This window comes from Panthera tigris, chromosome B1, assembly GCF_018350195.1.
Source record: "Panthera tigris isolate Pti1 chromosome B1, P.tigris_Pti1_mat1.1, whole genome shotgun sequence".
Classification (NCBI taxonomy): domain Eukaryota; kingdom Metazoa; phylum Chordata; class Mammalia; order Carnivora; family Felidae; genus Panthera; species Panthera tigris.
This window is the reverse complement of record NC_056663.1, coordinates 28,315,265-28,321,264: the sequence shown is the minus strand read 5'-3', so window position 1 is coordinate 28,321,264 and position 6,000 is coordinate 28,315,265.

Below are 6,000 nucleotides of genomic sequence, written 5' to 3'. Positions count from 1 at the left end.
GACCCTGAGATCAAGATCTGAGCTGAGATCAGTGGACCCTTAACTGACTGAAGCAGCCAGGCGCCCCTTGAACTTTCTTTTTTTTTGAAGCCAGTACTGTGCTCTGCATATCGCAAAGCTGCTTCAAAATTGTGACCTTTCTGTCAAAGCATGTAACACGAGAGACCTGCCTCCTCTGTTTTATTTCTTTTGTTTTAAAAGATTAAAAATTGTGTTCCTTTTATGAGGTGAAGTACATCAAACTTGGGAAAGATTTATATAAGGGACGGACATTTTAGAAGTAATTTCTTCTTTCAGAAGGAGAGGAATTCAGATACTTCAGAGTCCCTTCTTCTGCTAAGAGTTCATAGTTAATGAATGACTTCAAGTTTTTTATGTGTCCTTGTAATTTGTTTTCTGAAAACCATTTCCAAAAATCTGAAAATAAAATCACAGCCTTTTCTTCTTACGAAATTTGTTACTATAGAGTTTATAGGTAACCATTCATTTTCTGAGAATATTTCACATTGGAGCATTACATGCTAACAGTGAGTTACCTTAAGTAGGTTTAAGGCCTTATGGGGGAAAAAGATTTTTATAGATTAAGAGCAGAGGTATAAAAGAAACATTTAGCAAAGGTAATAGTTGAGTTGGAAGAACAGTCTAGAAATCAGTTAGGTTTTTAGCATTTTATTTCCATTAGCTTTTACCAGCTAGGTAAGTTAGTTAAATTTTTCCATGGCTTTCATTAGTGACATAGTGCTAGTGACTTCTTTCATTAAGCTTTTACTGAACGTCTTTCTGGTTAGCCATGGCCAGGTTGCTGCCTTGAATTATTAAGTAGGTCTAATGTCAATAGAAGAAAAATACTACATTAGTAACTAGGTTATGTAACTGTTGAGGTAAGAAAATGAGGTGAAAAGACCCGGACATGGACTGACATAACCACTCCCCATCTCTTTTCCAACAGAGAAAAAACTTTGGGTAGTGGGCCAAGGTTCTGGGCTCTCCTGACCTGGTTTGTTTCTTATTCTGCATAGGGCCCAGACTTTGGGTGTTTCTTTGTAAGAAACAGGGGAGACCCTAGTAGTTACATCCACTCTGACACCATGTATTTTTTTTTTTTTTAATTTTGGAAAGAGAGAGAGAGAATCTTAAGCTCCATGCTAAGCGTGGAGACTGATGTGGGACTTGATCCCTTGACCCTGGGATCATGACCTAAGCCTGAGCCAAAATCAAGAGTCAGACACTGAATCGACTGAGCCACCCAGGTGTCCCTAAATACATGTATTTTTAATTTTTTTTTCTTTTTTAAAAATAAATATTTATTTCAAAGAGAGCGCATGTGCACATAAGCTAGAGACAGGCAGAGAGAGGGAGAAAGAGAGAGAGGATCCCAAGCAGGCTCCATGCTGTCAACATGGAGTTCTATGCAGGGCTTGAACTCCTGAACCATGAGATCGTGATCTGAGCTGAAACCACGAGTCAGATACTTAACCAACTGAGCCATCCAGGCATCCCAATCCTATCATGTATTTTTTATCTTAGGGGTTCTTCGCACTGTTTTTTTCCCCCCTGGGTCTATAGCAGGTTTGGAGGTAACCTTTTCCAAGTTGCAGTCTTCATTCTCATCAGTTCCCAAGTGGGTCCAGCCTGTGAGTGATCTGGCACAACAGCATCCATTACACACAGCACAGGGGAATGTGGAAGATACACAAGAGCACGTTGTATAGTATCTGGCACATTGTAGGCAGTCAGTAGATACTTATTGAAGGAAAGACAGGGTACAATTGACCCTTGGAACAACACAGGTTTGAATTGTGTGGGTCCACTTATATGTGGGTTTTTTACAGTTACAGTACTGTAAATGCATTTTCCTTCAGATTTTCTTAGTAACCTTTTCCCTAGCTTATTTTTTTAGTGAACTCTATGCCCAGTGTGGGGCTTGAACTCATGACCCCAAGATCAAGAGTTGCAGAGTCACATGCTCTACCGACAGAGCCAGTCAGGTGCCCCTCTAGCTTATTTTTTTATAATGCATATAACATACAGAATATTGTGTTAGTTGAATATTTATGTTATCAGTAAGGCTTCTGGCCAACCACAGGCCACATTTTGGGGGAGTCAAAAGTTATACAGGTTTTTTTTTTTTTTTTTACTGCATGGGGGGTTGGTGCCCCTAACTCCACATTGTTCAAGCATAAACTCTACTTGCTTTCAAGTAATCATGTAGTTTGGAATAAGAGATAGAATTCTATAAAATAATTCAAATCAGTGTGTTAATCACAGGGTAACCATATAACCTATTGACTAGAATGGGGCACTTTTGTGAGTGAAAGGGGGCACAGTTAATTGGGACAATTGGCACTAAGCATCTTTGGAGAGGTGGCAGTATACAAGTTCATAAGAGAAAGTGCCCTTTTTCTGGGAAAACTGAAGTCTATAAAAAAGCAGTTATTTGGGTTTGGAACTTGGGATTGTGGAGATCAGAACATGTGGAAGGTACAGCGAGGCAGACAGGCAAAGTACATATGAGAAATGATAGAGTTCAATTTGGAGCATAAGAGTGGATGTTGGTTTTGTGTAGAATAATTTTTGTAGAATATTCTTACCAACTTGTATCTTATATACCTGAAGACCTGGTTCTGCATTGTTGCATGACAAACTTCCTGAAAGCTTAGTGGGTTAAAATAGCAACTTTCTTTTTTTTTTTTTTTTCTAATGTATCACAATTTTGTGGGTCCGGAATTGGAGCAAGACTGAGCTCGCAAGGATGGCTGTTGGTGTTGACAAAGATCATTTGTTGGTACTCAAGTGGTAGATGCGCTGGTCTAGAGAGTCTAAACCCATCATTCATTCATGTCTGGCACTTAGACAAGGATGACCAATTGGAATGCTGGCCTTAGCTGGGACTGTAAACCTCAGTGCCGACATGTAGTTTTTCCAGCTTAGCAGTCTAAGCGTTAATGGACTTACATGGATGCTCAGGACTCTCAGAGATTGTTCCAAGATTCCCAGGCAGATGCTGCAAGCCTTATGATCTAATCATTGGGGTTCTAGAACACCACCTGCCATGTGCTGTTGGTTAAGCAAATCATTAAGGCCAGCCCAGATTTATGAGGAAGCGAAATTGGACTTCACCTCTCAGTGGGAGGAGTGGTAAAGACTTTGTCAACCTACTCAGTTTACAAGGCTTGCCTTAAACCACCTTTGTGAAGACTTCTTTAATAGTTTTGTATTACATGTTCCCATAACACCTTGTCTCATAATAGGTTTATAGTCACATAGTACGTTTCTACTACATACTCACCTGGTATGTGTCATTTTACATTTAACGTCAAGCAGTTTTACATTCTCAGTGTCAAGTTTCACAGCACCATTCCTGATCTATCATGTAGCAACTTTGGTTGCAAGAAGGCAAAGGTGTCTTACTGTGTGATTTTTGACACTAAAGTAGTAGAAAAGACCAACATTTTAATCCTTTATTTTTTTGTAAAATTAGTAGGCAGGATGTTCAGGTGTTCAAGAAACTTTTCCCTTTCCATGAATCTGACCTGGATATAGATGAAGAGCTATTAGAGGTGCATATGGAAGATGGTTTCCATTGTGCCTGACTCCGAAATACTCTTATTGCCATTACCTTTGGTACAATATTTTAGCATGTTGATTCTTAAATGAAGATCAGAGTCCATGTTTTTTAAAGGTAAGAATGGGGCACTTGGGTGGCTCAGTCGGTTGGGTGTCCTACTCCTGATTTCATCTCAGGTCATGATCCCACAGTCATGAGATCAAGCCCTATGTTGGGCTCTGAGCTGAGCATGGAGCCTGCTTGGGATTCTCTTTCCCTCTGCTCCTTTCCCTCCTCATGTGCTGTATTCTCTAAAAGTAAAAAATAAGGAGCGCCTGGGTGACTCAGTTAAGCGTCCGACTCTTGATTTCCGCTCAAGTCGTGATCTCATGGTTGGTGAATTCAAGCCCTGCATCGGGCTCCATGCTAACAGTGCAGAGCCTGCTGGGGATTCTCTCTCTCCCCCTCTCTTAACCCTCCCTGCTCCTTCTCGCTTCTTCCTTCACTTTCTCTCTCTTCCAAACTTAAAAAATAAAAATTTTTAAAATTAAAAAAAGTAAGAATGATTATATACAGTCATTTCTGTATTCTGTGTAATATATTTTACATGCTATTTAATTTGTTGGGGCAGTGTCAAAAGGTAATGTGTTGGGTGCTAGGGCTGGCTTGTTCCTAGACTTTAAAAGTTTTTGTTTGTTTTGTAATACTTATTTTGAGAGAGAGTGTGTGCATGCAGACAGGGAGAGAGACAGAGAGAGGGAATCCCAAGCTGACTCTGTGCTGATAGTACAAAGCCCAACCTGGGGCTCAAACTTACAAACCATGAGATCATGACCTGAGCTGAAGTCCAATGCTTAACTGACGGAGCCACCCAGGTGCCTCTAGACTTTGTAAAGTTTTACAGAAACAATTACCCTTTTAAATTCTTCATCTGTAAGTTGTAGTAGCAGACATTTGTCCTTTTTGGCTGTTCAGCATCTAGATTCCTTAAGTTTGGGGAATCCCAACTTTAATGAGCCTTGGAGACAAAGCCCATTTCCCCCATATAAACCTGAAAATGCCAGATGCATGTTTTCCCAGGCTCCCTTGCAGCTGGGGAGACGGCACATGTATAGGCTTGACCAATCAGATGCACCTACCCCTGACTACTCAAATCAGTGATGCAAAGAAATAGGGATAGGAGAATCCATTCCAGTAGCAGGTGATGGTAGCTGTGGCAACAATATCAAGGGGCAGCCTGGCAGCAGTACTAGTCCTTCCCATGTCAGTTTCTAGCTATGGTGGCTAGAACCCCATGGCAGCAATGGTGGACTCACTGGACCATTTCTGAATCATTCTGGCCACCGTGGCTGTAGCTGCTTAGCCTCAGCCTGGATCATCAGCCCTTCTGTGAGCCACCCTATATAGGATACGTTTCGTTCTACTTAAATTAGCCTATGTGAATTTCCAATGTTTAAGAACTGTGACTAGTAGTTTTATTTCCTAAAACAATCTTGAATTGAAAGAAAGCTTATCTATTCTAGAACTTGTTGCATTGCCATTATTTGCCCATGTATCTCTTCCTTTGCTCCTTTCAAAGACAGGGAGCACGCTCCACTGTGTATTTTCACTGTTTACTAAAATGCCCCATAGTTTTGAATGAATGAGAGTGGTGGAAGATGACAGCAGAGAATTAGAACATGCTGTTTGGAGAGGACCTTGATAAATGGATGAAAAGATTAGCCATAAGGAATCATTAAAGATGGTGATGGGGTACCTGGGTGGTTCAGTCGGTTAAGTATCCAACTCTTGATCTCAGCTCAGGTCTTGATTTCAGGGTTGTGAGTTCAAGCCCCGTGATGGGCTCTGCACTAGGCACGAAGCCTACTTGCAAAAAGTGATAATAATTTAAAAATGGTGAAAGGAAATGCCATCAAAGTGGGATTGGAAGATTAAAGTAGAAATAGGGAAGGGCACCTGGGTGGCTCAGTTGGTTAAGCGTCGGACTTCGGCTCATGTCATGATCTCATGGTTCATGGTTTGAGCCCCACATCAGGTTCTCTGCCATCAGTGTGGTGCCCACTTCATATCCTCTGTTTCCCTCTCTCTGCCTTGCCCCTCCCCCTCAAAAATAAACATTTAAAAAAAGTGAAAACAGGAAAAAAGTGGAGAGTAGGGTGGGAGATCAGAAATGAGGCTGAGACTGTGTGAGGTAACAAAAGGTTTGGATTGGGGTGGTGGCATTGGGAATGGGAAGGGATGTATACAAGAAAATTTGCAACAGAAGAATCAACAGGATTTGTGAACTGGTTGAATTTAGGGCTTGAGGAATAGGGAAGAGTCAAAACTAGCCCTGAAGTTTACAGCATAAGGGACTGGGAGAAATAGGACACCATTAATGGATCATTCATAAAATCCCAACAGATGGAGAAAGTTGTTTAAGAGGGCAGATGCTAAGTTTTGGACTTGTGGTC